Source organism: Vicugna pacos, chromosome 3 (assembly GCF_048564905.1).
Source record: "Vicugna pacos chromosome 3, VicPac4, whole genome shotgun sequence".
Lineage (NCBI taxonomy): Eukaryota > Metazoa > Chordata > Mammalia > Artiodactyla > Camelidae > Vicugna > Vicugna pacos.
The window spans coordinates 116,223,131-116,238,403 of record NC_132989.1 but is presented as its reverse complement, the minus strand read 5'-3'; the positions used below and the strand labels follow the sequence as shown (position 1 = coordinate 116,238,403).

The 15,273-nt window shown below is 46.7% G+C and overlaps 1 non-coding gene across 1 annotated transcript; it reads right to left on the bottom strand.

Moving 5' to 3' along the window:
- Positions 1 to 8,216: 8,216 nt before the first annotated feature.
- On the bottom strand, positions 8,217 to 8,349 carry LOC140695744 (small nucleolar RNA SNORA61). Its single transcript, XR_012071597.1, has one exon. It is a non-coding gene; the product is annotated as a small nucleolar RNA SNORA61 (small nucleolar RNA).
- Between the last annotated feature and the right edge of the window lie 6,924 nt (positions 8,350 to 15,273).

Genomic DNA, 15,273 nt, shown 5'->3' with positions numbered 1-15,273 from the left:
GGGAAGAGCTAGAGGTAAAACAGAAAGAGAGGAATAAAGGGTGACTTCAAGTTTTTTTGGTCTGAGCAACTGGAAAGATGGAGGTGCCATTGTTAGCAGAAATGGGGCCTACAGGGTTGGGGGAGGATTCTCGGGAGGACCACCAGCTCCAGATTTAAGCATCTTGGATCTGAAGTGTCTTCTCATAGCCAGTCCCCTCGGCTTCTCTTGACTCTGCCTAGCATCACTCTCAGAGAGTGACTTTATCCCCAGATCTACAGACCCCTCCCCAGTAACCATAGCAAGATATTACTTTTTCCCACGAAACTACATGATTCAATAATGAAAGTCAAGGCCACAATGTTCATATGCATAAGTGATGGAAAGTTAAATCATATATTAACATTATTGCATATCAAAAGCTTTTCATAATCAAATTAGAAATATAGTCTGTGGCCAGGAAGTATCAGTTACTTGTTAGTGACTTGATTTTCTCTAACATCACGGTCAATTCTCTAATGAATTTTATTCGGTTGACAGAGAAAGTCAAATGGACGGTTCTATCAGAAAGTCTGTTCCTTGTACGGGTACACTTGTTTTGACATTTGCGTTGTATTTTAAATATGTACCTGTATCAGTCAGGGTTTTTCAGAGAAATAGAACCAATAGGGTGGATGGGTAGATAGACAAATGGATATAAAAAGATTTATTTTAAGCAGTGAGCTCATGCAACTGTGGGGCTAACAAGTCTGAAGTCTGTAGGGCAGGCCCGCAGGAAGGTAGGCTAGAAACTCGGGCAGGAGGTGATGTTGCAGTCTTGAGGCAGAATTCCTCATCCTCTGGAGAAACACGTTTTTTCTCTTAAGGCCTTCAACTGATTGGATGAGGCCCACCCACGTTATCAAAGGGAATTTTTACTTCAAGTCAATTGATTGTAAATATTAATGACACCTACAAAATACCTTCCCAGGAATGTCTAGATTAGTGTTTGACCACACGACTGGGCACTATGGCCTAGCCAAGCTGACACAGAAAATTAACCCTCCCAGTAACCTTTACGAGCAAGCATCCTATTCTTTCTAGAGAATTCAGGTCTTGAAAATGCCACATATATGCAAAAAAAGGTCAAAATTTTAATTTGAGAGTAATTCATAACGAGAGTTTATAACAGTCCTGGGCAGGTGGGGCTTCAGGAATTGTGTAGCAGCTGAGCTAAGGCGTGTTGGAGGCAGGCCAGGGAGGCGGGCATGCTTTAGCGGAAAGAGCAGGAGCCACCTGCTCCTCTTCTTTCACCCCACAGCCCCCCGGGGGGCTGCCATCAGTCACAGAGGCTTCCTTGGGTTCCGTCTGCTGCCATGTACTTGGGGTCGGACCAGAGGGGCGCTAACATTTAGCATGGCAGATTCTTTCTCTCCAAACCCCCACCTGTGTTACTCTTCGTTTCCCGGTGGATTAATCCACCCTTCGTGTCCATTGAGTGCCTGCTGGGGCTGGCCCTGCAGTAGGGCCTGCAGATGTGAGGACCAGGAAGCCAGAACCCACAGTCAGAGGAGGGAGGCGGCCAAGCAGACCACAACCACCTCCTGGGGTGGGGGGGAGTGACGGCAGAGATAGGTTAGCCTCAGGGTGCCATGGTTGCTCCAGAGTTGGGGAGGGGGGAGGAGTGTTCCTACACCCCAGGAAGGTCAAGGAAGCCTTCTCGGAGGAAGTCTTGAGCATCCTGGGCAGTCATGAGAATCCTTCAGCCACTTTGTAAAGTTCAAAACACCAGTAACCTGAGCCTGTTTGTTACGGTTCAAAAGGATTGCAAGAAAGACCTAAGACATTTTCTATAACATAAATTATCCACAAACAGTCCGAGCTGAGCGTCACAATTTCCAAACCCAGTTGCTTAACTCTTCTCCCATTCCTGTGGTTTTTTTTTTTTCATTTGGGCTTAACAGAAATTACCTCTCGGACGATCATAAAAAGCTCTTGAGAACAATTTAACTCAACAGTAGTGTTACAAGGCTTCTTAAAATTGAGTACGTTGGGGGAAAGTGATTCAACATCAAGCAATGCTGCACTGAACATTTCCAAAAAGGATGAAAATCACCATCGCGGATGTAAAGTAGGTTCAAAGCCACGTGAATAAGCTGAGTGCCTTCGAAAAATCAATCAAAGCTGAGTGCGATTAGGAATCAGGGAACTGAATAACCCACAGGGATATCTTTGTACGTTGGAGGTTTGGGCCTTCCTGCTCAGGGGAGAATGAGCGACGCATCACCATGTAGCTGCCGTCTCTCGGGGCCTTCTGGCTGAGTCAGAGGGGCGGCCCTGACTCACGCGGAGGCCTTAGGGAGAAGCTCCTGAGTCAGTGCGCTCGCAGACAATGTGAGGTTGGGCCAGATGTCTGATTCAGGCAGGGATGGAGCTCCCGGGGCCTGGCGGTGGGGGTGGCACTGCCTTAGTCAGCTCCGGCTGCCGTCGCAGAACACCCCAGGCGGGGCGGCTCCGGCAGCAGCAATCCTGCTGTCACAGCTCTGGAGGCTGGAGGTCTGAGATCAAAGTGTCTGAGGCTGGGCTTCTCCAGAGGCCTCGCTCCTGGGCCTGCAGGGGTCCCGCTCCCGCTCACCTGGCTTTCCCTCAGGGCATCCGTCCCTGGTGTCTCTCTGGGTCCCAGTCTCCTCTTCTGAGGACACCGGTCACACTGGGTTAGGGCCCACCCTCATGGCCTCATTTTAATGCATCACCTCTTCAAAGCCCTGTCTTCAAACACAGCCACATTCTGAAGTACTGGAGGTATGGCTCAATGTATGAGTTGTTTTTTGGGGGGGTACACAGTTCAGCCCCCAATACCCCCTCAGATGGGGGGGAGTTGGGTGGGCCGCTCTGAGAAGGTGCCGTTAAGGCAAAGGCAGGACAGGTGAGAAGCAGGCAGCCACGGAGAGGGGAGGGGAGAGCCTTCCAGGCCAACGAAGGCGGGTGGGGAGCAGGCCAAGCCGCTGATGTTGGGTTGGGTGTAAGGGGACCGGATGGGCTGGAGAAGGAGCCGGGCCAGACCTGCAGGACCCAGGAAGGGGTTGGGGTCAAGTTGGTAGAAATTTGGGGATGACCTGGTACTGTTTTAACCCAGAAATTGTCCTTACCTTCTGGTAGCTAGTTTTTTTTATTATGTCTGACAGCATTAGAGGTCTGACATGTCCTCTTGGTTGAGTAATTTTGATAGGAACCCCTTTCTGTCCCCAAGGTCAGCCCCCTACGCCTACTCCCCTCATCACCCCCGAGGCCAGCTCAGCCTGACAAGGGCTTTCAGCTATGCGGGTCCGATTTTTCTCACCAAATTTAATTTAATTTGTGAAGGCCTTGCCCCGTCTCTCTGGCTGTCGGCCAGTGGTATGTCTGTCCAAGCCTAGATCCCGACGGAGGAAGAAAAGCTGGTCTGACGGCTCGGGGGTTCCTGACACTGGCCCTGCGTCCGAATCATCGTGACATTGAGATGTCTGCGTCCAGGGCCAGGAGCCCACACAGGGCTCCCCTTCTGGCTGTCCTGTCCCCGCCGCCCTGCTCAGGCCCCAGCACTGCGAGCCAGCAGATGGCCAGCTCTCTTCTCCAATAGCGGACGTTACCTTTTCACCCCCCGGGACTCCCAACTTACAAGCCAGCGGCGTCTCGGCGCTGGCCTCACGCAGCCGATCTGAAAAGCCCAGCGGTTTGACCCGCGGCCGGCGCTGCCGGGGCTGCGGCCGGGGGGCCGCCCCCGAAACTGCATGACAGACTCTCCAAAGCGGTTCAGCACGGGAGGCCAGAAAAGCCACGTTCAAACGAGCCGCTGTCATACATGGGTACGCCTGAGACTAGACCACGCTGAAACTTAGACTGGAACCGTGACTGAAATTTAGACCAGAGATAAACGCGTGACTGAATGTTTACACACCCGCCTCTGTGAACTGCGTTCATCTGCGCACTTGGCACAGCTGGGCAGCAAACCTGGCCGGGGGCAGGGTGGCCACGGACACACAGCCCACCCGGAAGCTCAGGGGACGGGCTTTGGGCTCAGGTCACCCACGGTTGGAATCTTAGGAGGAGTACTTAACCCCTGAGCCTCACTCTTCTTGCCTGTGAAGTGGGGACGCTCCTACTGAGGAATTAGGGAGGAGCAGGGACACGGTAAAGGCCTTTGCAATGAAGTACCCATTGTTTTAGGACCAGTTAAAACGTTATATAATCATTTCCTCCCTTCACCACTTCTGTTTCAGCTTAAAAAAAATAAGATGCTTCTTGGGTGGAGCTATTTCCTCCTCCTCCTCCCTACACACAACCCCAAAACACACACTCACACGTATACACTCACACGCACTCACCCATACACACTCACATGCTCACATACATTCACACACACACATACACACTCATTCACACTCATAATCACATTCACACACACTCACTCATACACACTCACTCACACATTCACACTCACATATTCGCAAACATTCACACACTCACCCATACACACTCACACGCACTCACCCATACACACACACGCTCACATACATTCACACACTCACACTCATTCACACACATTCACACACTCACACACACTCACACATTCACACTCATAGTCACACAGATTCACACTCATAATCACACAGATTCACACACACTCACTCATACACACACATTCACACACACACGTACACACTCACACTCCCTCTTGAACATGCACGCACACCCACAACAGGCTCAGATGAGTGTCAGATGCACCTGCCTCATAGGGGCCAAACACAGAGCTGCCTCCACTAATTTGGGAACTAATTTGAGAAGCCTCTGCCTCAGGGCCATGCTAATGTCTCTTTTTCCCGGGAAAGGCCAATATTTCATCTTTTCCTTGGTTATTTGAAATACCACCTCTTTTCATTTACTTGATTCCGCATCTTCTGGGCTCTGTTTTGGCAGTCTCTATTTCACTTATGAATTTATGAGATACAAGGTACTTGGAACACTTTTACCATATTGTTTCGTATCTGGAAGGAGAAGTCCCTTTTAATTATTTTTCTTTAAAATTAAAAAAAAGCTTCCATACACTTATTCTGTAATTTTGTGTCATTTTTAGTTTATCCTACTTTAATTTGTAGCCAGTAGAGGTGATCAAAACAACCCACAGTACACTTTTCCAGCGTGTAGTAAATGCTCAGGTTTTCTTGGCTCAGAACATGGAAGTGGGTCGTATGAACATGCGTTCCCGCTGGCAAGGGCAGACAGCAAAAGCCCAAGCCTGAGGATGAGAAGAATCACGCACACAAGGTCGTGAGCACGGGGCTCAACGTGAATCATGAATTCATTCTCCAAAGGGGAGATTTAGAAACTGAAAAACAGTGAAACTAAATGAGTGGGTATTGGGTGCCAGATTAAATGTGGAGACATGGACAGGAGGAGACTGTGGTAAAATCAGTGGGGGGTGTGTGTGTGTATCTGTGTGCAAATGGTTGTGTGTGTGTGTGCACGTGTGTATGTGTGCCTGTGTGTACTTGGGGAATCGGGTGAGATGGGGCAATAGATGAACTCCGAAAGTAACATTCAAATCTTCACTCTGAGCATCAGAGAAGGCTAGCTCAGAATTTTATATTAAAAATCAACAACTTCTAGAATTAAAAGTCAGGATATCCAACTTCAAAATATAAAGCTCCTCCACACCAGCAAGGGAAAAAAAATTAAAAGGAGAGAAGAAAGAACCAAGAACTAGAAGAAATCCGAAGAACAAGAAAATGGAAGCAAGCAATTATTTATCAACTAGAATAAATAATGTACATAGAGTAATACCCCAGCGTAAGCAAGGAACCTTTCAGAAAATCCCTTCAAACGAAATACATGCAAGTACTATTGATGAGTCACGCCTACAAAAAGCTGATACCAACAGGTGGAGAGTTGAAGGAAGACTCTAGGCACAGAAGGGTTCCAGTTTTGTTCCCATCCGAGATTCTCTTGCCACTGCGGCGTTTTGCATTTCCATATACGTTTGGAATCAGCTTGCCAAGTGTCGCGACCACAAACATGCTAGAATTTTACCTAGGATTGGGTTCAACCACAGGTCACGTCTAGAGGCCTGGACCCTTACGATACTGGTTTTCCTTTCCCAGTCTATGCAAATGACCTACCCTTCCACTCACACAGGTCTGTTTTGATTTCCCTCGAAAATGTTTTGTCATTTTCAGTGTAAAACTCTTGCACATATTTTGACATAGCTACTTCTCTGTGTCTTATTTTTATGCGATTGTCAATGATACATTTTTCAGATTTTATGTTCTACTTGTTTATTGCTGGTGTGGAGAACTACAGCTTGGTTTCATTGCTCTATTGGTTTTGTATTCAGTCACTGTGCTACATTTGATTATTAATTTGAATACTTTATAGACTCCTTTGGCTTATCTATGTATACAATCATGTCACCAGAAAGTAATGTATTTTTTTTACTTCTTTATAATTCTTTTGCCTTTATTTTTCTTGGTTTGTCACATACGTAATACCTACAGGATGATGGTGAATTGTGGAACATCGTTGTCTCCTTCCTGATCTTGTGGGGAAAGTTTCAATATTTTATCATTAAGAGGTTTACTTCAAGTTTTTTACTAACGCTTTTTATTACATTAATTAGGATGTCCTATTCTATTCCTGGTTTTCAAGATTTGTTTTTTTTTAAATCACGAATGGGTGTTAAATCTCATAAACTTTTTTTCTGAATCTAGACGATCATACGATTTTTCTCTTTTTTATCTTAACATGGCAAATCAGGTAGATTGATTTCAAATGTTACATCTTTTATTGTAATCAACTCAAATTTGAGCTGACATATTGTCATGTTTACATGTTGCTAAATTCTGGCTCTGAGTCCCACTCATCGTCCTGCCTGCTGGCCCTGCTGATCGCGCCCGGACGTCACCAGCAGGCACTTGGTGGTGGCCCTGCACAGGTGGCTGTACTCAGAGGCAGCACCTCCCTTGAGGCCAAAGTCTCCCTGGACCTCGCCAGGGGCTCTCCCTCCGTGGTCTCCCTTTGGAGGCTGGACCTGCGAGTTCCCATATGGCCACCAGCTCCCAGCCCTGGTGCGTCCAGTGGGCTGGTGAGTGACTGCTTCTCAATCCTCTGTCCCCCTTCTCAGACCTTCACTCCCTGAGCCCCTCCCACACCTGTCAGCCCTAGTTCCTAAAATGAGCTCCTTGTTCTCAGAATGCTCTCAGTGGCTCTGTTTTTCTGATGGAGTGCTGACTCACCAGCAAGAAGAGGGTTTAGCAGAGCACAGGAGGAAGTCATTCGTTATTGTTAGATTGTACGGCTCAGAATGAATATGTAACTTTAATGACGCTTCAGTTGCCAAACAACAGCTTAAAAACAAAAGGCAGTAACTATTTAGAAATACAAAAAAAGAAATCGATAGAAAAATAACTTCATGCTATAGAAACGTGTGAAAACACTCATGCTTTGCTAGAAAGAGGCAATAACTCAAACGGATTTGATAAGAAATAGGAAACCAGGAAAGAACTCTTGAAATTTTAAAAGTTATCAAAAATCTGTCTTCAATAATGTTGCTGTAGCGAGATAATTTACAAATCATTATCATGAAATCTTTAAGAAACAAATATCACTATTCAAACTACGTGAGTCTCACAGATGCCAAACTTTAATAAAATAGTAATGTCTATTGTCTGGTAGTCTATTCCAGTAATAATCCTCCATGTCTGAGTATGTTTTATTGCTGGAATGTAAAGGTGACTTAACATAAATGAAGCTAGCCTATGATTCTTGAACGAATAAATAGGTCAAAGTAGAAAGAATACATGATTGCTGATATATATTAAAAAAGGTGGTGGATAATATTCATTTGTAAATTTGAAAAAGCTTCTAGAACTAGAAATAGAATGCCATGTTCTTAAAAACCTAACAACCAACTGGAAATCAGCAGTTAAAGTATATTCAGCAGTGAAAAAACATGGGCGCTCCCATTAAAATCGAGAACAAGAAAAATGCCTACAGTGACTGACAAGGTTCATCATCGATTTGAACACTTTAGCCAACGGAATAAGACGAGAAAAACACAAAACTGCATTCCGCAAAGTAGGAGACGGTTTTGTCTGTTTTTATAGGCAGTTTGATTGCCTGAAGAGCCCAAGAGAATCAACTTATTAAAACTAATGGGGAACAAGCTCAGGTTGAGTGGCTGGTTAGCAATCTGATACACGGGGATCAGTACCTTTTTTTTTTAACCTCGTGTGAAACTAACCTGCACGCTGTCTAGCAGACTACACGCACTGTGAGGGCAGCTCCAGCCCGACCGTCCCTCCTCTTACGACTGCCGAGACTAGGGTTCAGATCCGATGGGAAAGGGAACCCGAGGGTCGTTAGAGCAATATCTTTCTGACATAGCAGCAATAACCTGTAATGTTAAAAAATCATCCACATATTTCCAATTAAAAATTACTAGCAATGACCTTTAAAAGAATGTGCAGAGTCACTGTGGAGTGTCTACTAGTGCTTTATTTCAAGACATAAAATTCTTTTTTTTAAATTTATTATATTATTTTGGGGGGAGAGGTAACTGGGTTTTTATTTATTTACTTATTTTTAATGGCAGTACTGGGGATCGAACCCAGGACCCCGTGTGGATGCTAGACACATGCTCTACCACTGAGCTATACCCTCCCCCCAAGACATAAAATTCTTGAATAAGTGAAGAGACATAACATTCTTCTGGGTAGGAAGACTTACATTAATTCTTATATATATTTACTACAATTTAATAGAATTCATTTATAGGATCTAAAAATGTAATATAATTTAATACTATTAAATTTATAGAACTCTACTGGTTTTTTTCTGACCTTGAAAAATTATTCTTAGATTTACCTGAAATAATACCTTTACCAGAATATGCAAGATAATTTATTTCTTGTAAAATAACATTCAGTTTTGGAGAGGAACCCCTCCCTTACCAGACATTAAACATACCAGTTTACACCCTAATAATTAAAATGGGATTCTTCTGGTTGAAGAATGAACAGACTACTTAACAGAACAGGAAGAAACTTTAGAAACATACTCAAGTGTTTGTAAAAATGTGGCATGTCACAATCACAGTAGTCAGAGAAACACTTGTTTGAATGACTAATTATTTGGAGAAACTGAATTAGATTTCCTATCTCACATTTTACACAGAAATCAATTCAAAATGCACTGAAGTTTGAAGTGTGAGATACGAACACAAGTGGTATGAATACGTGCATGTACTTGAGTGAGGAGATGTTCAGCATGACTCACAATCAGGAAGAGCATTCTATGCATAATTCATCCTTCACTGTGGTTGATCATTATTCTCAAAAGAATCACACGAACTCATTGAATCGTGGTTTTGTTTTTTCAAGCTTCACCAGTTGAAAACAGTATACACATCTTATCTCAAATTACTCACTTATAAAACATTCACAAACGTAGAAGATGTTTTCCAGTATTGATCTTCACTTTACCATTAACATTTTTCTCCCATGAAATTACACGTCACAGTTTAGACATCAGGAGGCTGGGTCCTAAGGGGTGGTGATTCGGGTTTAAATGTGTTTAGCTTTCAAAAACTTTAACTAGCAGACTATAAATAATGTGCCACTGCTGGTAATAATTGTTCACAGCTATTTAAAATTTCTGAATTCTGGAAATGCCTTTGCCTCCACAGCATGTCTGTTTTGCTTTAGGTATTTTGCAAACAAGATGTTTTTGGAACAAAACTTTCTAACTCCCCTGGGGAAAAAAAATCGTTTGTCATTTTATTGTTTAATGTGAAATGGATTCATCATTTCCTATGACACTCCAAATTTCACAAATTCATTCTCAGAAATTAGTGACAAGAAAATAAGGTGGAAATTTCTCCATCTCCCTCCCATGGCTGTGTGTCCTGTGGAAAACATGTGTTATGATCTGTGTCTGAAACATGCTGAGTGCATTGTCCTAAGAAGAGTCAGCTTCTCTGGGGAGAAAAAAAAACTTAGCCAAGATCACTTGATAACTTTACAATAAAATGTAGTATTTCATTACAATGCACATATGTCCATTTCAAAAGGAAGGGGAGTGAATTTTAGAAATACTACTTAAAGCCAGAAAAAGAAAGAAAAATACCATATGATACCACATATAAGTGGAATCTTAAAAAATGACAGAAAAGAACTTATTTACAAAACAGAAATAGACTCACAGCCATAGAAAACTTATGGTTACCAGGGGGGAAAGGGGGTGAGGAGGGATAAATTGGGAGTTCACAATTTGAAGATTCTAATTACTGTATATAAAATAGATAAACAGCAGGGTCCCTCTGTATAGCACAATATCTTGTATATTCAATACCTTATAATAGCCTATAATGAAAAAGAATATGAAAAGGAAAAAATATGTATGTATAACTGAATCACTATGCTGTACACCAGAAACTAACAAAACATTGTAAACTGGCTATACTTCAATAAAAAAATTTTAAATAAACAATATCTCAAAACAGAAATATTACTTGATTGAATCAAAGATGAAGACAAAATAAATTGAATATCTCCTTTTACTCTAAGTGACATTTCTTTGAAAGGTTTAGCACGCAGATAATCCATGTCAGCAACTGTGCTGAGCTCACTGAACACCAGTGCGCTAGTTAAGAGACCCATGTCAATCTTTCCATTTTCACTTAATGAGGGCTTACGTTTTTAAGCCAGTGTGGAAAAACTACCCTCTTTTCCCCTAAGTTGAGGTCGTCTGGACAGCAGCCAGCTCAGAGCCTGGCACCCTTGGCATGGAATGGTTACTCCTTAAATACTTACAGATTCAAGAATTCAGTCCTCAGATCCCCCTTGGCTGCCTGGAGCACCTAGGGGTGAACAGTGGCTGTCTCCTTTTGTAGTTCTTTTAAAAGATCTGCCCCCAAAGACGGCTAGGGGTGCTTCCTCCCTTGTGATGCTGGGTTGTCCCTGGCAGTCTCAGAAGGACCCACGCCTGCCCCGTGAATGACAAAGGAGCCCAGAAGTGAAAACCAGTCACACCCGTGTGGATTGAGCGCCCCCTGCCGGCCGGCGACAGTGCCGGGGCCAGCAAAGGGCTTGGGTTCTCAGGAGGTAAGTTTCCTGCTGGGATGAAGCCTCCAGGCCACTTGAAACACCTAGTGAGTGAAAAATCAAGGAGTCAAGAGGAACCTAACCCCAGGCAGTGAGAGAAGCCCATCACTCATTTTCAACATCACCGCAGTAATTTCACCATGACGGTGAATCTCTACCTCCCAATTCCAACACTTCAGGTTGAGGGGGCCAGGAAAGCCTTATCAAGATCTTGGTTGGATCTGGGTCTGGGAAGTTTGGGTTGCATTGGGAGAGGCAAAGACAAGAGTGAGAGAACCTTCCAGAAAACTGGTGCACCCTGAATGGCAGGTCAGAAACAAGAAAGCCTGTGGCTCGCTCTGCTCGGGGGCTGTGAGCCAAGAACACTGAGATGCTGGGCTTCAGCAGGTGGGGGCATAGTTGGAAGTGAGGCTGGTCTGGAGACTGAGGTCCAGTTGGGAGGACGCTGAATATCAATTCTTTTATTCAGTTGACAACCGTGTCCAGGACACCCTGCTGAGTTCTGTCAAAGGGTGGGCGGGTGACACTCTCCCAGTCCCCAGCTGGGGCAGCAGAAGGGGCAGCCCCAAGGTCAACTCCCTCTGAGATGGCTCACGTCGCATCCGCTGCACACACTGTTGGTCACACTGAGATTTCCTACCCAGAACATTTAGCACCTGCTCCCCACCCCCCACGTGGCTTATGCTCACAAGGGTGGGACCGTCCCCAGGACCAAGGTAGGTGTCTAATTCCCATCAGCATGACCTGAGTCTTCATTCTGACTTCCTGATGGGAGGAGCCACATGGCTGGGTCCCTGCAGTGTACCCTGCTCTCCATCCTGCTCCCATCACGTGGGAAGAAGGAATTCACGTAGATTTGTTCACAATGAATGCACGAGTGGATGAATTTTTCTACAGAAGAACCAAGAAAGGCACAGACACAAAGACAAAGCAAAGCTTTGATGGTTTTGACATTTTTCTTTTACCCTAGACATTTTGAGGTCAGAGCATCCACTAGTTTTAAATATTTTTATGATAAAAAGAAATTATTTGTTAATGGCTGTTTTTAAACTTAGCCAGACTGAGGATATAAACAGCCCTTCATTTAACAGTCCAAGCCCTGCAAACTCCAGCACCAGCTTGGACTACAGAAGCATCGACTCTGAGTGGGGAGGACCAGTGGTGAGATGTGGCACACGCACACAACGCAGCACCCTTTGTCCAGAGGTACCCGAGGAGATGATATCAGAACTTCCTTATCCCGTTGGCTCTCTGTCCTCTCTGCCAGAGGATCCCCATCCCATCCTTTCTCTCCTTCAAGCACGGCTTCAGCCGGCGAGATGTGATTGGACTCAGTGTCACCGCGTCCCAGCAGCATCTTGAGAGCCAGGGTGTGGCTGGGCTGCGTCTCCCTTTTCCCTCCCTGTGTGACTCATATGGGGCTGTTCCTCAGGCCGGGGTCCCTGAATAAAGATGCGATGTGAGGGGCCAGGGAGAGGGGCTGCCCATGTGGGCTGTGTCATTCCTGTAAGCCACCGAGATGAGGAAGGGGGTGGTTACTGCAGGACAAATGAGCAAAGCCAATAAAGCGATTTATATTGTAAGACGTTAAATACACAGCGTAAGTCAAGGGACGCCTGCGCTGGGCCAGCGTGTTCTTTCTAGTGTGACGCTCACCCCTCCCCTCCAGGAAGGCCGATGTCCCCTCCAGCGGCGCTGGGTGGGCTCCTTCTGAGACGGGTGGGAAGGGGGCAGGGCACAACCACGGGCCGCGCGCTGCCTGGGGAGTATCTCCTAAGCCCCTCTCCCTTCTGAGTGAGGTGGACCACACTGTCTATGGAGTGTGTGTGTTCCTAAATAAACTTGCTTTCACTTTACTATGCCTTGCTCTTGAATTCTTTCCTGTGCGAGGCAAGACCCTAATCTCTGACAACACTTCCATCTCTGCCTTAGGTTACGGTCGTCCCCCAGGTGTCTGTGCGGGGATCGGCAAGTGCTGCGTGCAGAGCCGCCCAGGCTGGAGCAGCTCCTTCCGGACCCTTCCTGTAGGGGACCCACCTCCTTCGAACGCCGGCCTCTTGAAATGTGATTCTAAGTCCAGAACAGGGGTCAGGTCCTCGCCACTTCCTGAGGAATGGGCGCGTTCTCTGAGCTGCACTAAGGCGCTTTAGAGCCCAAATTAAACACTCCTCCAATTCAGGAAAATAAATTCACGGACAGCAGAGGTGAATAGCGTCCTCTCCTGTATTTCCAAACTTGGTACTTGTCGTCTCTTTGCTGGCGGTGAAACTCACGCCTTTTCCCCAGCTAGTGGTCTGTTACGGAGGTACCAGGGCATCCTGCGCTCATCTGGAACTTCAGAGATGGATTCCCTTGATCACTGACTCGTTTTCAGGGGCACCGCCCTGTGTTTCACAGAGTGTGCCTGCGTTTCTCCTGGGTACCATTTCGTTTCTGCTGTGGCTGCCCTTCCTGCCGGGGGCGCCCAGCCATCGCCCCACCCCGGCTCAAACTCAGAAGAAAGGAGACATTACGATGGGAATTTTGCTCAGCAAATAGCAGGTTGGTGGAGGGGGAGAGCCCAGTCACTGCCTACATCCGTCTTTCTGGCGGCATGGAATTCACTGGAAATGTCTCTGCCAGCAAGTCTCCGTGTCCAGCTCTGCCTGGGCCTCTAAAGGGGGGCCTGCACCTCCCGGGTTGCTTGGCTGGGCCTGCGAGGCCCCCACTGCCGTGAGAGAAGAACCCACAGGTCTGTAAACTTGCTATTTTTAGGCCTTGGTGGACCTAAGCCAGTTTCCCGAGTGTAGCAATCACCCAAATATTTTATTGAGTAGGGTCTTGGAAAATGACAGCACACATCTTAAATCTACTCAGAAATCTAAACAGGTTTGAAATGTCATGCAACTAATTCACATGGACAGACGATGGGCCTCCTCGCCTGGGTCACCAGGGAGGGGCTGGGGGGGCCCATCCCTGCCCGTCTGCTCTCGTCACCCACACCCAGCCCGGTGAGCTCACCCGCCCGCACCGCAGGCCAGCAGTGAAGGGATCGCGCCAGACGGGCCCCTCCAGACGAGCCGCTCTTCCAGACTCAGGACTTGACACGTCCAGCTGCCACCCGAGTGCCTCCCCAGGGTATCTGGGATGCCTCCTGCTCCCCCAGGGTCTCTGTCTGGGTAAAGGAAGACTCTCAACTGCCCTGCCCACCAACCCGGGGTGGACCCTTTACACCTCCCTCTGCCTCCTCCCCTGTCGTCCAATGACTCTGCCTTCAAACTCCACCAAATCTGCCCACTGGTCACCCTCATGCCCCACCACCCCGGAACCAAGGCCCTGTCTCTTCCCGCGGAACTGCCATGGCCCCAGACTTGTTTCCCCCCTCCATCCTCCCCACACCGATTACCCTTCACAGAGCATGCGGGGCCACCTGCAGGGGGTGCAGACTGTCTCCACCGCTCAGCTCCGAATCCTGTGGTTCTTCGCCTCTCGTCCCAGCCTGTGAGGAGGGCCCTGTGTGTCTGTGGTCTTGAGGCCCCTCTGGCCTCTGCTTGTTAAATGTCATGCACATTTCATGACTCAAGCGACAGTTCAGCAGTGATTGTAAATAGAGTTGCTCCCCGCCTACCCGCCCAAGTCCTGGTTCACACAACAGAACGAAACGGACACCCAGAGGGTTTGTCTGGAAATAAAGACCAGTTAGATAAGTAACAAAAATTAGCAGTTCATCAGCCCTGCAGACCCTAAACCATTCCCTTCCATCATCGGGGAAGCTGGAGCCTGACCAAGAGCAGGAAGCAGGGGCAGTGCCCTCGACTGCATCTTCCCCTCAGTCAGAGGAGGAATAAGTTGGAAACTAAAAATGCAAGGAAAACTCGAGCTTCTATAAGAACCTCTGAGAAATAACACCATGAACACACACAGGACGAGTACCATGTGCCAGTCACCCTGGTGAGCCCTTCCCATCCGTTCATTCTTTTCATCTTCACACAACCCAACGCATAAAGTACAACTATTGTGCCCATTCTGCAGATTAGGAAACTGAGGCCCTCCAGGCCTCCCAGTCAGGAAATGGTGACCTGGCTCCACAGTCTGTGTTTTTAACCAAAGAAACAGATCTGAGTTTGAGAGCAGTCTGGATGTCCCGACTGAAGTTCTAAAGCAGAAGGAAATGTCAGCAAACTCCGTGGATGGACTGTCT